Source organism: Rhineura floridana, chromosome 6 (assembly GCF_030035675.1).
Source record: "Rhineura floridana isolate rRhiFlo1 chromosome 6, rRhiFlo1.hap2, whole genome shotgun sequence".
NCBI classification, from domain to species: Eukaryota; Metazoa; Chordata; class Lepidosauria; order Squamata; family Rhineuridae; genus Rhineura; species Rhineura floridana.
In genome coordinates, this window is record NC_084485.1 from 40445060 (window position 1) to 40461244 (window position 16185).

General features: G+C 39.6%; 1 protein-coding gene across 15 annotated transcripts in view; it reads left to right on the top strand.

Moving 5' to 3' along the window:
* Positions 1–16185, top strand: part of PTPRT (protein tyrosine phosphatase receptor type T) — a 977341-nt gene that overhangs the window by 96895 nt on the left and 864261 nt on the right. The window contains exon 1 of one of the 15 annotated variants that reach the window (XM_061631526.1): positions 7023–7069. The exons of the other annotated variants lie outside the window; for them this stretch is intronic. The gene's annotated coding sequence lies outside the window, so the exon portion shown is untranslated. Of the gene's footprint in view, positions 1–7022; positions 7070–16185 lie in introns of those variants that run through there. 15 annotated transcript variants of the gene reach the window in all.

The window sequence follows — 16185 nt, forward strand, 5'->3', positions numbered from 1 at the left end:
CTCAAAAAGTATGCAAATGATCAAACTAGGGTTGCCAGGCCCAGCCTCCAAAAGGTCTTCTGTATCTTTAAAAGTTGGGCAGGGGGAAGGGAGAATTTCACGTTGTGGTTTTTCCCATTACAGTGTTGCAAGAAAACCTGTACTTGGCTGAATTTTCTCTTCTCTTAAAAATACAGAATCATCCTCAGGCCCTGAGTCTGGCAACCCTAGATCAAACCCACCCTCCCTCCTCCCTCCTATGCCCTCCCTCTTGCCCCTTCCTTTGCCCCTCCCTCCCCATCCCTTTCCAATCCCCTCCTTCCCCTTCCTCCTCCTCCCCTCCACTTCCTCCTCTCCATGGTCAGTTTTACCTATCGTAAGCATGATTGCATGGAAGTAAATACCATTGAACTCTATAAGCATGCAAATGATCAAACCTGCCCTCCCCCCTTCCTTTGCCCCCCTCCAATACGCTCCTTCCCCTTCCCCCTCCTCCATGGTCAGTTTTTCCTATCCTAACCATGACTGCATAGGAATAAATCGCACTGAACTCAATAAACATACAAATGATCACACTTGTCCTTCTCCTCCCCTTCCCCTCCTGCCTGTTCCCATCCCAGTCCTCCCCCTGCCTTTCCTCCCTTCCCTCCTCCTCTTCCTCTCCTCCCCTCACCATCCCCTGTGGTCAGTTTCACCTATTCTAAGCATGATTGCAGGGGAGTAAATCCACTGAACTCAATAAACATGCAAATGATCAATCCATTCTTGGCAAGCTTGCACAGGATCCCATTTCTTACCTCCCGGATTAAAAAGCAGGGAAATTCACTAATAGGCAAAAAAAACCTTGCGGTTTAAGAATGTACCTATAGCCCACAGATATTTCTATCCAACTTTAAAAAGCAGGGAAATTGGTCAGCTATAGTGAATGCACCAGGGGAGCAGGAGACCTGACCTCCTCTCTGAGATATTGTACTGCCCTACAAATTTGTTAAAATGCAAACACAATTTGGGTTGGTCTTTCAGAGTCCAATCCACTTGCTGTGTAGCTTGGCAGAATTTGGTAACGTGCCTCTGAGCATATGGTGAGTTGTGGCAACACCTGCAGTCAGCCCAAAGAATAGAAAGAAGACATGTGCTGTGCTGATCTTGTTTTAACAGGGAGGAAGCAACATTATTAAGACAGTTGATATAGTTCAGATGGTCACTTTAAATATGTCTGATTTACTTTGCAAATTTAGTGAAGTTTCCTATAGGAAATCATTTTCTTTTGTTTCTATTTCTGTGAATGAAAAATTTACACTAAAAAAGCTCCAAACATAATTGTGGAATAATGGCACTGACTTCTGCAGAATAGTCTCCAGTGGACCTCAGGAGTGTCTCAGTTTGCACAAGATAAAACAGTGGGAGGTGAAATATATTCTAGCAAAATTCTAGGTGTGCTCTATGTTTTTAATTGACCGTGCCCATCTTGCCTTAAATGAAGTGGTTTAAACATAGCGGGCTGAAAACATGCATCCTCTTTTTTCCAACAGCTAGAGTCATTGCTGAAGTAGCAACTTATTGTAATCAGTCTGATTTTACATCAAACTGCACTTTCAAATTCAACTGTTAATGTGCCCAAAATAGAAATAGAGCATAACCTCCAGTTTGAAACACAAAAGGTTGTCTTCACCATCATGACATTGACAAATAAAAAGGCTTTGAATTCTCTTTTACGACTATTGGGCAAGAAACAAACAACGTGCATCATCAGTGGGTTTAAGAAGGCTGAGCGGAGCGCATGGAAACACTGTTGTTGCTTCTATGGATGAAAGGGAGTGAGGATAAAGGTAAACGAAATGCAAATAGAAAAAGAAAAACAAAAGACAGTGATGATTTCCTAAATGCAATACCATACCAACCACAAGATTGCTACGAGTAAGGCAGAAAACTAAGCATCTCACAACCAGTGAGGATTCCTAACCAAAAACCAAAAATATGAAAAATGAAGAAATATTTGTATAAGCATGACTATCAAATATATTTATTATTTACACAATCTGTAAAGATATTTGTAGTGCAATCCTACGTTTATTTATTCAGAAGCAAGTCCCAATGTATTCAGTGGGGCTTACTCAAACAGGGACAGAACTGCAACCTCAAGTGATAAGCAACTTCATTCACGCGACCCAAAATTCACACTCATGCCACTTTAAGCTGTTTTGCCACTGTTTATACTTGTTTTTCTGGTTATTGCCATTCCTTATTGTGGGCTGCCTTGTTTTCCAGACCGCAACCCTACGTCACAGGGTTGTTGGAAAGATTCCCATATACACACATACACTGGAGATGTAAAAATACATACATCCCATATAATAGTTTATTGTCAAAACCAGTTGATCATTGCAGAATATTTTAAAAAATCAGTATTAGTTTCCTACATAATAAAAACAGTGATACCTAAGTAAGCCCTGCCTAATTGCTTTAAAATAGAATTGGAGGGGGAGAGAAAGATATACAACACAAACACAATTATTTGCTATGTTCACTCAAAAGTCCCATCAATTTACAGCACAATCCCAACCATGTCTACTCAAAAGGAAGTCCTGTTGAATTCAGTGGGGTTTACTCTGGGTATGTTTACTCTGGAAAAGCAAGTACTGGATTAAAGCTTCAATTTGGGAAGTTTGCAAAACACTGCCCTCTTCAAAATTTAAACCTGTGTGATTCCTACACACAAGAGAGAAAAAAGACTGAAACCTTATTTATTCAATCTGTGAGATGTTCAGAAAAGTAGGAAAAAAGCATGTTTCTCAGCCTTGGGCCAGTCACTACCTCTCAGCCTCAGAGGGAGGCAATGGTAAACCCCCTCTGAATACTGTTTACCATGAAAACGCTGTTCATAGGGTTGCTATAAGTCGGAATCAATGTGAAGGCAGATAATTCAATTTGACCCTACATTTTTGGGTCTATAATTCTTGGTCAATCACAACCCTGATTTCTTATTGGCTAAAAACCTGAAAGGGCAGGGATTAGAGCAGAATTTAGAGCAACTAAGAAGTTGGGGGGCAGCTGACGTTTTGGTGTATGTTTCTGGAAACAGACCACCTAGAAACTTAATTTTTTTAAAATGAAAGCTGAAAGTCCGGAGATTAAGGTGAGTCACCTGGAGACCCAGAGGGGACCCCCAAGAACTGGAGTCTCCAGCTAAAAAATGGAGGTCGGGTAACCCTAGGCTCTATGCTTGTCGCACAGCAGTTTGAGGGCTATTTTGTGAAAGGCAAAATACCTTAAGTCATCCTTCTTCAACTTGGTTGCTCCAAATATTGTTGGACTATAGCTCCCATAATCCCTGACCACTGGTCATGTCAGCTGACACTGATAGGAATTTATAGTACAAAGAATCTGGATGATACCAGATTGGGGAAGGCTGACTTAAATACAGCTGCTATAAGCCTACAGTTGGACAGACTTTTGAAGATTTAGGCTTTAAGAATGTTTTTGGACATACCTTGACTTGAACACATTGTTATGGGTTTGGGGGTGAGATAGGTTAATGTGTCTGTCAAGTGCCCAGTAACTGGTGAATGGGCCATGGAGATCATTTTGTTATTGAAACTCTTCAGGAGAGCTCCCCCCCCCACTCCTGGGGCCTAAGAGAGACTTGTCTTTTGTGCTAGTCAAAGGAAAGGCTGGGAACTGGAGACATGCAGAGAGGCCTGCTCCCTGCACAATGGCTTCAGGTTGTATTCTATAAGCCTGATGGACAAGCAAGATCTATTAGACTGCTGATGTTCTGAATCCCTCCATCTTATGCCCATGCTGTGAATGAGTGTAAATAAACCATATTTCATAAAATATGAAGACCATAGTTTCCGCTAACCTTTCCAAGGAAACCAAACCCTGGACAAGCATAGGAACCCCTGGGGATGTCTCACCACTCAGAGATTGGGATGGCGCAGCAATGTCTAGTCTTCTTCCAACTGAGTGCTATGGTGTAAAACAGGGTGCAGGAGTTGTCACTGGCAGTACTAATGACCTGCTAAAATGTTATTCAGACAACTAATCAAATGGCTGGTAATCATACTTCTCTGAGTTTGCCTTATGATGACACAGGTGCTTCATGCTCTGTTCCAGTGCCTGTGTATAGAAGGTTGCAACATGTTTTCAGTGTATTTTGCAGTGTGTATGTAGTCTGACCAGATGGAATTATCGTGTTAACGAGACATAATTACACTATTTTTAATGGCATAAATTCAAACTCTATGAAACACATTTCTTTTAAGCTTCATTAGAAGATAAAAATTGGGCTTTTGATACTGTTAAGATATAAATATCCTTGCCTAGTAGGGTGATCCACAAACAACATTTAACAGCTTGTGTTAAGAAATCTCCATACAGTGAGCCAGGTCAAGAGGAATATCTTCCATCCTTGGTCTCCCTACTTATTCTGTTGTAGTTCACATGCCAAGTTAAGATACCATCTGTTGGTCATATTCTTGGACAGAAATTTACTTTGTTTCCTCTTCTCAGAAATTAAAATATATGCTAGAAGGCAAATGAACTAAATGAGGTCTGGCATCCTACTAGTTGGATAACTAACAAACAAGGGAACAGTTTGAATGTTTATACTCTGCATTAAGTCTGAATGCTTCTGAGCTGGCAATGTAGAAAATGTTTCAGGCTGTTAAGAATGACATTTTAAAAGAGGAAGTATATAGAAGCCCGCTTATTCTGTAATATGTTTCATCAAGTTGCTCCACCTGATGTATGGTTGACTTCTTTCTTAGTACTTAACAGCATGATATGAGTGACCAACCCTAAGATGAGAGAGTTTAGCTGGGTGGATTAGTGGACTGCATAACCTCTATATTATATCATGTAATGGGTTCTGGTCATTTCTAAGCATCAGGGCCTATGGGATAATGGCTTTCATTGAACACCAGAAGCCCTGAAGCAGCTGTGGCAAGCCTTAGCTTAACCTGAGTTTGCCCCCAAATCATTGTAAGATGCTCATTTTGTGATTTGGGGTCATTGACACACCAAAGAGCCAGCAATATTGAACACACATATATAGTTCTCCAGGTGAATGAACTGGGTGGAATCAACCTCAGTGGTTTCTCAAACAAATTAAAAAAGCCTTTCACTGTAACAACTAGGTTCCTACCACCATTGTGGGGCTCTGGGATCTACAGGGGAAAAGGACCCACCAGCCTGTGGCACTGACACTGGCCTATCTTAATGACAGACTTTTTGTCCAATAAATACCATGGGTATTGCATATCTTTTGGAGTCCAGTGGTACAGTTTTGTATTTTTGTGATGAATATAATCAGTTCACTAATGGTCCTGTAGTGGCCTGTGTTAGTTGGATACTGGAGACAAAGTTAAAACATTACAGAACACTGAGATTTATATATCTGTAGATGGATAACCTTTGCTGGTGAGTGTTGAGTTTCTGTGAAAGAGTAAGACATACCTCATTATAGGTTATAACATCTCTGCACATATTAAGCTGATAAAGCTTAAAATGACTTTAACTATGCAAGACCTACATAGTTAAAATCAAGGTACAGTGTTCTCCAAAGTCTTGCTTTGCTGATGAAGCTTTAGTTCAGCCTTTCCCAACCAGTGTGCCTCCAGATGTTGTTGGACCACAACTCCCATCAGCCTCAGCCAGCATTACCAATGGTCAGGAAGATGGGAGTTGTGGTCCAACAACATCTGGAGGCACACTGGTTGGGAAAGGCTGCTTTAGTTGATGGCAGCATCCTTTTACATCAGTTGCAGATGTTTTTAAAGTTGCTGCACTAGCATCCTTTTATATTCTGCAGAGTTGCAATTTGCCTAGAGCAGGGGGTGGCTAACTCCCTGTTTGGGGAGCATGATATAGCCCTCCAAGCATTTTTTTCTGTCCCCCAACCCCACTGATTTTGGCAGAGCAGCAAAAATAACAATTAAAAAACCCAAAGTAGACACAGTGCTGTGGAGATCATTTAATGAGCAGAGAGGCATGATAGCCCCACCCCTCAGTTGTTCTGCTTGAGGAGAGGGGGCTGTATGCCTGCCTGTGCATGCATGCTGGAGTGTGGGATGGCCACACCTGCTTTTGGCCACACCCACTGTTTATTTAACAAATTTATATTCCGCTCTAGTTCAAAAATTTAGAATTCAGAGCGGAGGAACAAAAAACATAGTCCAATACAGGATCAAATAAAAACTAAGCAATTAAAAGTACAAGTTAAAAATATTATTACTAAACAATTTTTTAAAGCATTCCCCTTCAAATGTTAAAAGCTTGATAAAATAAAAATGTTTTAATCCGGCGGCGGAAATCGATGATAGAAGAAGAAAGTGGTATCTCGGGCGGAAGCTGATTCCATAAGGAGGGAGCAACAACCGAGAAAGTTGTATTTCTAATGGCCGTATGTCGAATGGTGAACGTCGATGGAACAATAAGAGTAGATTCGGCGGTCGATCTGGTAGGGCGAGAAGACTGAAATTCATAAAGACGATTAGTCAAATATGTCGGTGCCAATCCATGTCGGGCTTTGAATGTTAAAACCAGTATTTTAAACTGGTGTCTAAATCCAATGGGGAGCCAGTGCAGATGATAGAGAAGGGGCGTAGTATGGTCCACGGGCTGGATCCGGTGATCATCCTTGCTGCTGCTCTTTGTACCAGCTTAAGCGGTCAAAGCGATTTGGCGGGGAGTCCGATGTATAGGGAGTTACAATAGTCTAACCGCGAAGTCACTAGTGCTTGGGTAACTTTTCTTAGGTCAGACATTCCCAGGAACGGTCGAAGTTGATGGACAAGTTTTAATTTGGCAAATGCAATTCTGGAAACGGCCGTAATCTGGGGTGCTAAAGTCAGAGCTGAATCCAAAATTATGCCCAGACTACGGACTTGAGTCTTTAGAGGAAGAAGAACTCCATCTAGTGACGGTAAGTTGCCTGTTTCTTGAGGAGGACTTTTTCCGATAAGAATGACCTCTGTTTTTTCTGGATTAAACTTTAGTTTATTTTTGTTCATCCAGTTCTGTACTGCCACAAGACACTGATTCAGGGGACGAACAGCTTCTTTTGCATTCGGTGGAAAAGAGCAATAGAGTTGAGTATCGTCCGCATATTGATGATAATGGATTCCAAATTCTCGAATGATCTTACCTAAAGGTTTGAGATAAATATTAAATAACAACGGGGACAAGACGGAACCTTGAGGGACACCAAACCGTAAAGGCCAGGGTGTGGAACAATAATCCCCGAGGGCAACTCTCTGGGACCTGCCCTCTAAAAAAGAGCAAAGCCACTGTAATACTATGCTTCTAAATCCCATTTGATGTAGGTGGTCCAAAAGGATATCATGATCGATAGTATCAAAGGCAGCTGATAAATCCAATAGAACCAGCAGGGATAAATTACCCTTGTCTAGTTCAAGTCGAATATCATCAATTAAAGCAACTAAAGCTGTCTCAGTTCCATGATTCGTCCTAAAGCCTGATTGAAAGGGATTGAAGCAGCTAGTGGAGTCTAGGAATGTTTGAATTTGTGTGGCTACAGCTCTTTCAATGACTTTGCTCAAAAAAGGCAGATTGGATACTGGACGGAAATTGTTTAACAGTGAAGGATCAAGAGACGGTTTTTTTAATAATGGAGTAATAATTGCCACCTTCAGACATTCAGGTAGATAACCTTGTTGGAGGGAAGAGTTGACAATTACACTGAGCCAATCAGCTAATTCAGCTCTAGATATTTTTATGAGCCAGGAAGGACATGGATCAAGTGGGCAAGTAGTAGGGTTCATTCCCTTCAAAGATTGAGAAATGTCTTCAGAAAGAACACATTGAAAGGAGGAAAAGAGAGAGGAGCAGTTTGTTTCAGGTGCAATATTGTTTACGTCTATCAAGGCAGTATGATCTAAAATAGAACGAATCTGTTGTGGGTGTGGCCAGTCTCCTTAGGAAATATGCTGGTCTGTAACAGAAATTCCCCTCTTTCTGGGTGTGGTTCCCTCCATAGTTCAGTGGGAACTAGTTGAGGCCTATGTAGCAAGGCCCAGCAGGTATGCTAAGTCTGTTGTTCACAAATAAATGCAGCTATTAAAGTTTTCTGGACCCCTGCTATCCAGAGAGAAAAGAAATTCATAATACTTTACTGAGTAAACTGATAAGGAACAGGGTATAACTTGAGGAGAACGGTTTGCTTTCCTTACAAAGTTCATGTCTAGTTAATAACAGGAAGGTATTCATCAACTAAACATACAGTAGGGCCCCGCTTTACGGCGCTTCGCTTTATGGTGCTTCACTAATGCTGCGGTCTTAGTTAGACACAATTAGACTAAAGCCCCACTCATACGGTGCTTGTTCCGCTTTTACGGCAGTTTTTGGGTGTCGTGCACCATTCTATTCAATGAGTTCCGCTTTTCAGTGGGGGTCTGGAATGTAACCCACCGTATGAGTGGGGCCCTACTGTACAGGGGAACACTCCCTTAGAACTGAAGAGCATGAGTTATCTAAGCAGGCAACACCTTTACCCGTCCACCTCTGGGCTAACTGACAGAATTATCCCTTAGGTTGCAGACAGAATGATCTTTGCAGTTGCATTTCCAGCAGTGAGTACCCTTGCCACACCCAATGGAATACTATATCCACTGCTGGCATGTAGCCCCCAGAGGGTTAGCAAAGGGTGAATGTGACTCTTTGGCCTGAAAAGGATAGTCACTCTCCCCATAACAGGTGTATCTAAATTCTGATTCTGAACACCACTTTCTTGACAAGTATATCTTTTTAACAAGCCTGTTTATCAAATAAACTTTTAAAAATATTTTATTACTATTTCTGACAGAACATATTATATTGCATTATAATTTGTATGGAGTTTGTATCATCCCCATAGGCTGGAGAATTTCTTGTTGGCTTAGTACATTTCCTTTAGTGTGTGAAGACTCAAGAGCAGATGGACTTTAAATGTTTTATCTACTACAACAGGCATAGAAAGTGCAGGAAAAGAGACTGGAAAGTATTCCCAACATGGAAGAAATAATGAACTTTAATACAGACCTGTTTTCAAAACTCACTTCGATTTATCACATTTTTATTCAGTTGATTGGCAACTCTCCATAGCCTACAAGAAATATCTCAAAAAATGGTGATGTTTTTGGAAATAAGTGTTTAGTCTTTTCATCTGATAATTAAAGGGGTCTTTTCAGGGAGAGTGGAAGGAAGCTAAGCCTAGGATAAGGTTTATTGTGATAATAATGATACCTTGCTATGTGACATACTATTAATTTTGTATGTATACATTCTTTTTTCAAATTCATGCTACAAATGTTTAAGAACAGGCTTATCAGTATTCTAGGAACCTTTTTTAAACAGTTTTAGTGACTAAATGAAATGTGAATGATAGTTGCTCTATTGTTGTTATTTATATCATGCCATCAGTGTGTATAGCACTTTCCAAAGCATTAGGCAATAGGTTTTTCTCTTGAGGCCCAGTGGAAATACATCCTTTATCACTCAGAATTCTAACACAAAATAATCCTATCTCTAGTTAGGCACTGCTGAGCCAACGGCCTGAAATATTTTTTTTTTCAAAGATGGAAACAACCAAGTTGTGGAAAAGTTAATAAACTCAAAATCATTTTAACAGGAAACTAAATTGGATACTGGACTTAATGCCATTTTTATTTATTTAAAGTCAGAGAGATTTACTGGTGGTATCAAAAGAGAGTAGAAAGAGGCCAACTGAAGACTGCCGCTGTAATTAATTACATAAAACGGACAAGGACCATTTCTTACATCTAATAACATGCACATTCATAGCCTTCTGGGAAGGATTTTGAACTGGCAACAAGTCCACTCCATCTAATAGAGTAGAGCTGTAAAGCCTCAACTGTGAATAAGTTATTGACAAACTAAAGTATTCCAATTGCAAATTTGGCATCAATCCTATGCAAACTTAGTTTGGAATAAGTTCCATTAAAGCTAATGGTATGGGACTTCTAATTACATTTTGGCACTTTGATCTCCAACAGTTAATTGGAAGTCCCATACCATTATTCAAGAAATACTTAAGATACATGCAAAAAGTTTTCATATACATATTATGATAGAGGGCAGATACCCTGGGGGGGAAAATGAATTAGTCTTGCCACTGAAATTCATAATGGACTAGTCCCAGTTTGGAATGTGAATTTTGTGTCTTGCTAATGCATGCCTGTGTGGCAAACCAGACACCATTCTGCTGATAGTTCATCTCTGTCTCTGATTGTAATTCAAACCAAGGAAGAACTCCTCCCTCTCATTCTCCCCATTAACTTACCTGGATGCTGTTGTGACTTCTGTTGCTGTATGAGGGAGATCTTTCTCTGTTCTTCATTCTCCAAGAACTTGGAACATTGATAAAGCTGTTTACCAGATGACAGTGACACTGGGGAATGTGTTTTTTCCAGGGCAAATAAATCCTGTTAGATACTATGGAACCTACATATCTCAGGGTCCCTGATTTCTGGGATGCTGCCCTGCTTGCCACTACTTCTACCATGACATGGTTGTGGTACTGGGAACTGGGGTAATGGAACAGGGTAAACAGGTGATGGGTGGCAGATTGGGGAACTGACAGGAAGCAATGCTCAGACTTTGTCACACTCCCAGCGATGTATTCAGAAGTGGATTTCCTACTGAGATTAGAATAAAACAAACTTTTTCTGGGGGGTGGCTTGGCTTTCCAAGTCTAAAACTGAATTAAACCAGAGGGAAATGGTTTTGCCTCATCAGTACTTATTTTATTTATTTATTTAAAAGCATTTATATACTGCTTAACGATCCTCCGTGGCGCAGAGTGGTAAGTGGCGGTAATGCAGCCGAAGCTCTGCTCACGGCCGGAGTTCGATTCCAACGAAAGGAGGAAGTCGAATCTCCAGTAAAAGGGGTCGAGGTCCACTCAGCCTTCCATCCATCCGTGGTCGGTAAAATGAGTACCCGGCATATGCTGGGGGGTAAAGAAAGGCCAGGGAAGGAACTGGCAATCCCACCCCATATATACGGTCTGCCTAGTAAACGTCGCAAGATGTCACCCTAAGAGTCGGAAACGACTCGCACTATAAGTGCAGGTGTTATAAACGCCCCTAAGGCATGGGCCTTGAGGCTGGGTTCGAATCCCCAATTAACTTGCCTAATAATAATTGAGAACAACCGAAGTGGATGCAACAGGTTTATTGAATACACTTGCAAGGGAGAAGCAGTCAGGGCTGGTTCTCGCAAAACTATGCATTGCTGGTCTTTTTATCAACTTTGTTTTACTAATTATGCATGCATCATTATCATCATAATTACATCACTAATCCATGCCCATTTCCTCCTAATAACCATATTTAGAAGTTGTTTTTCACACTTGTTATGTTCACATTGACCTTGTACATCTGCAACATAGTTTGATACATTGCAATAACGCCTGATTTTCCCAGTTATTTTGCAAACACAGTTTTATATATACAATGCCAGTCAGCGAATTAGCATTTCTGTTCAACACACACACACAAGTAAAATTAACTGTAGATTTCTATAGGATTTATGTACTACAATTCCCCCCTCAAGAAGCCCTTGAAAGTTTACTTTCATATGGCTTCTTCCTCTTGTGGAGAGCTTTGCTACACCATATGTTTGAATTACCTTTTTGCTTAAATGGCTAACACAGGAAGGTTACTTCTGAATTGTATCACTGTCCTGAATGCCTTTTCCATTAATTCAAGGCAGAAAACTTCATCTTCGTGCTTGGCTAATCCTTGACATTTTGTTTTTTTTAAATTTCAGTTCTTTTCCATTCGGGCCTGTGGAGTATATCTGCATGTATGCTTTTAATTGGTACTAAAAACAACTAAAACTCTTTCTAACAAACAATGGGATTCACTGTATGTAGGGAGTATACACGCCAAGGAATAACATTTATGCAACAACGTTTAACTCTGCCCTTGTTTTCCTGCACACAAACCTCTAGAACGCATTACCAGCCATACCAACAGTTGGGGGTATGTGAGAATGGGGTGGGAGCTATAGCTCTTGGCCTTACACCTCCTGGGTTCCACCTTAACCAAAATGGGGTTAGCCAAGCCGTATCACTCCCCCCTCTTTGAAATGTACACGTATAGTCCTTCCACAGTTCTGCCCCCAGGCTCCAGTGCTGACTTCCAGGGTATAACTGTGCCATATGAGATAGATCCATATTACAAGGGCCAGATACCAAAATCACCACAATGGGGTGCATTATAAGGGTTAGACCTCTTTTGACGCCTTCTCCCCAACCAAACAGGGAATTCAAAGTCATCCATGTGCCTATATCTATAAGTACTTATCTATCATGTAAGTGACTGTATGGCAATCATGTGCTATCTAGAGTGTAACTTGCTCTCCCATGTTTAACTGCTTCTAATTGTTTCTGTACATAGAACGAAAAAGTAACTTCTGAAAATTAGCTAGGCCATAGCTTAATATAATGAGTTTGAGGTGTTGAAACAGGTCTATTGTCTGGATGGTTCATACAGGGACTTTGAATAAAAAATCACATCCTGCTATTTCCTCAATATCACAAAAGCATCCATTGATATATCTTGGCATAGGTTGTATATAACACTTATCAATAACAATATAATCATAAAATGCACACACCCATATGCTTGATTCAATACTTAGCGTAAAAGAGCAATAAAATACAACAATCATTTTAAGAGAAAAGCAATTTTGATGGGATTCCAAACTATCATCTTCCTAGATTCTTATGGTGTTGACTTCCATAGCCAAATTCTGTGGATCCCATCACAAGGGATCTAAAAGGCCAAAAACATCCCAAAAGCAAAACATTCTTAACACTTAAGCTATATAAAGAAAACAGCCAATGGTTAAATCATCACATAAAACACAATGCATAAATAGTTACATTCAACATTATAATTGAAGTAAAACAAATATAGTCTTGAAACACACTGCAGGTTTGTACAAAGTTCATCTTCAAAAGATCAAATAGTTAATTGATCAGTCTGTGGGTTGCTGATGCTAATCAAAAATTCAAATGATAAAAAAAACAGTTCATTGCAGTAGTTTTCTTTCTGGAAGGAAAAAGTACGAAGACTGTGTTTCTCAGAACCACCTCCCCCCGTGTGACTTATTAGAAATGCCTTTTCTCCCACTGACATGGGCAGAGGCAATAACAGCCTTTAGTTGCTTCTGGAAAAATCTCCAAATCCATCAAGTCCTTTAAAAACAATCCTTTTGAGGAAAACAAAGCATCAGGGTTCCATAGTTGAGAGGGCATCTGTGTTTCTTTGCTTTAACTGCTTACAATGCTATTCATAAAATTCATGAAATATAATATAATGCATAATATAAATAATCTTGATATCTTTCCCTGAGGACCTTTTTCTTTAGCCTCAAAGATTTACATATCCATTTGATCATAATTAAAGACAAACCCTAATTCAAACACTCTTTTATATGGCATCTGTAACATTCTCTCACATTATAAGACCCAATATAAAATCACTCATTATTTGAATAAGGTATGGAAACATGTGTATAATTCATACATGTTCTCACATAGATAACCAAACACTAAGTTATAATGTTGTTTTTCCACATCATTAATATTCTACATACATATGTACATATCATACAACTTGACCTTCAACATTTGAAAACAAATATTTACTAAAAGAAAAAGAGGGGTGAAACTCTCATACACCCTTATATTTGCACCTTTGCAACCTTATACACAGACCATTGGTAGTGGTTCCATTAAGCAGGCCTCTATGCTGTTAACACATGCTAAGGAATAGCACATCTGTTGCATAGCTATATAAAGGCCCAATACGTTGGTACCAACTTCATATGAGGCTCCAATCAAAATACCTGCAATAAATCTCCTGTGTCTCACACACACAAAAAAGTTTCTTTGGGGGTTAATGCTTCCTTAGCAAATCATTCAGCACAGGAAGGAAAATATAAAAATAATACCTTCATGGCTACAAATGAGACTTCTCAAAAGTGCACAAAAAACCAAAATACCGTGTTGCAACAGACAGACACACAACATAACTACACATTCTAAAGGCCTTCAATTTTCTCTAGCCTCTGATCACATACAGAGGTTGCTAAAGAGACACAAAAATACTAGGAGAAACAAAGAAAAGGGGCCCCAAAAAAGGAAAATTAAGTTTCTCTTTACAAATACAATTCTATCTGTAACAGATATAAGGAGAGAGAGAAATAAAAGCCAGCATTGGTTATAAAAAGAAAACATTTTGTATCTTCAAAAAAAAATTCTTCCAGCTGTTCATAACTTGGCTGTAAAGAATTAGCATGATTAAAACAAAACATATTACACCCTTTAAGCTGGGCTCATTAAAGAATACCATATTACTGTACCTCCTAGGCAATAAAGTCCTGAATTCAGGATGCATGCACATAACTAAGACTGGAGGGAGAAAACACATCAGGTGGTTTGTCCTTCCACTGCTTAACTACAAAACTTATACCTTCAATGAAACTCAAAGAAAATACTTAATTCTTTAAATCAGACAATAAAAAAAACTTCCTACAATTTCTTAACACTATATCAAAATGACTTAAAGAGAGATCCAGGCGATTCTCTGCTATACCTATATAAAATCAAAACAACCATCATAGCATATGCTTCTGCTCCATCCTATAATTAAAAAAGCAAATTAAATAAAAAGAATTAGACTTTTTAATCATATACAAATGCATAAAAAATAACAAAATTATATCAGGCTACATGGAGCTTCCTTGCTCTCTTGGCTACTTGCCCACCAAATGGAGGAAGAAGGAGGGGTTATAAACATACACATGCAAGAGAACAAGTTTCAGTGTGAAAACTAAGCCAATAACCACTGACTCTTGAACCTGTTCACTGTCTTTCTATGTGTTTCAAAACCTACTATTCACATCCTGTATGCCCCAATCTTACAACTGGCCCTATTACACTAGAATTTCAGGTTCGTTTCCTGTTGGATGAGAGCCCCAATCACTACAGCAGATATACACTTTGAGGAGAAGAAGTTGGCAGTACTCAGTTTTGAAACACAAATTCCAAAGGTGGGGGTTAGTTATGCTCTGTACTTTTACACTGATATAGATAAGCAAACTCTGAATTATTCATTGTATTACTCAGTTTTGCTGACTTCTATAGCATATAGTCAATGGCCTCATGTTGCCAACTTACCAAAAATCATTGTCATCATTTGTCAGTTTATATACCATTGTTTAAAAAGGACTAGAGAAAGGAGGGGTAAACTGTCAGATTCATTCGTTTGCTGTCAATAAAACCTTTCAAGCCTTTGCTTCACCTTTTCCCTCCATAAATTCCCCTTGCAGGTGCCAGCAAAAACATCTTGGGTCAGACAGGAACTGATTCCTTTAATTTAATCATGATCTATCTGCACAGAAACATTTATCAAGCACTGAAAGATAAATATACCCTGGGCTGAAAGTACGCCATTCCTCTAGCTGTTTAGAGGCAAGTGGGGGGGAAAGAAGGGGGAGCTGTAATTTTAAACACGCACATACACAAAAGGCAAACTGCAACCCAATAAATTAAACAAAGAAAAGGGAACTCAGACATTATAGAACAGAAATTATTCTCTTTTCACTATAACTCAAACCTCCCGTTTACTTTCCTCAGCTCTCTTAATCACTTGCTTAAATAAACAGAGCAAGTTCTTTCACACTTTACTTCAAAGACCGCTAAAGGAACAGAGGTTCTTTAAACAGCAATAAACATTTCAAGAAACCTTCACACATTCACACATGGGTACTCGATTCATAACTTTAAACTTAAAAAATCAAAGGATCCTGTTACCTCTCCTGTGCCCAGAGCAGGCAGTTGAATACAGCTGAAGCCATGCAGGCTCTGATCCAAAACCAGGAAGGAATTTGGTCTCAAGGTCTTACACCGAGATTCAAAATCTCTCCGGTTCTGTCCCTGCTGTCCTTGAGTACATTCCTTGGGAAACGTGCATGAATTTGTGGGAGCTCTGAAGTTCCTCACCCCCCTTCCTTTCTTCAAGCCTCGGTTTTAAAATACTTTTTTTTCCTCTCTCCCCCTCCTCCCAAGGAGGGTAAGAAAGTCTGGTGATGTTATGCATGTGTGTGTGTTCTGGAAACTAAGGCTCCTGACAAATAGGGCAAATCACAAGTTTGCTAAAGCTACTAAAAGAA